Genomic DNA, 980 nt, shown 5'->3' on the forward strand with positions numbered 1-980 from the left:
ATAATAAAGTTATTATTTATTTCCTCATATCATGATAAATGTTTATTATTCATGCTAGAATTGTATTAACCGGAAACATGATACATGTGTGAATACATAGACAAACTTAATGTCACTAGTATGCCTCTACTTGACTAGCTCATTGATCAAAGATGGTTATGTTTCCTAACCATAGACATGTGTTGTCATTTGATTAATGGGATCACATCATTAGGAGAATGATGTGATTGACATGACCCACTCCGTTAGCTTAGCACTTGATCGTTTAGTATATTGCTATTGCTTTCTTCATGACTTATACAAGTTCCTATAACTATGAGATTATGCAACTCCCGTTTACCGGAGGAACACTTTGTGTGATACCAAATGTCACAACGTAACTGGGTGATTATAAAGGAGCTCTACATGTGTCTCCAAAGGTTCATGTTGAGTTGGCGTATTTCGAGAATAGGTTTTGTCACTCCGATTGTCGGAGAGGTATCTTTGGGCCCTCTCGGTAATGCACATCATTATAAGCCTTGCAAGCAATGTAACTAATGAGATAGTTACGGAATGATGCATTACATAACGAGTAAAGAGACTTTCCGGTAATGAGATTGAACTAGGTATTGAGATACCGACGATCGGATCTCGGGCAAGTAACATACCGATGACAAAGGGAACAACGTATGTTGTTATGCGGTTTGACCGATAAAGATCTTCGTAGAATATGTAGGAGCCAATATGAGCATCCAGGTTCCGCTATTGGTTATTGACCGGAAACAGTTCTAGGTCATGTCTACATAGTTCTCGATCCCGTAGGGTCTTCACGCTTAGCGTTACGATGACAATTATATTATGAGTTTATATGTTTTGATGTACCGAAGTTTGTTCGGAGTCCCGGATGTGATCACGAACATGACGAGGAGTCTCGAAATGGTCGAGACATAAAGATTGATATATTGGACGACTATATTCGGACACCGGAAGTGTTCTGAGTG

The sequence above is a fragment of the Triticum aestivum genome, chromosome 2B (assembly GCF_018294505.1).
Source record: "Triticum aestivum cultivar Chinese Spring chromosome 2B, IWGSC CS RefSeq v2.1, whole genome shotgun sequence".
Classification (NCBI taxonomy): domain Eukaryota; kingdom Viridiplantae; phylum Streptophyta; class Magnoliopsida; order Poales; family Poaceae; genus Triticum; species Triticum aestivum.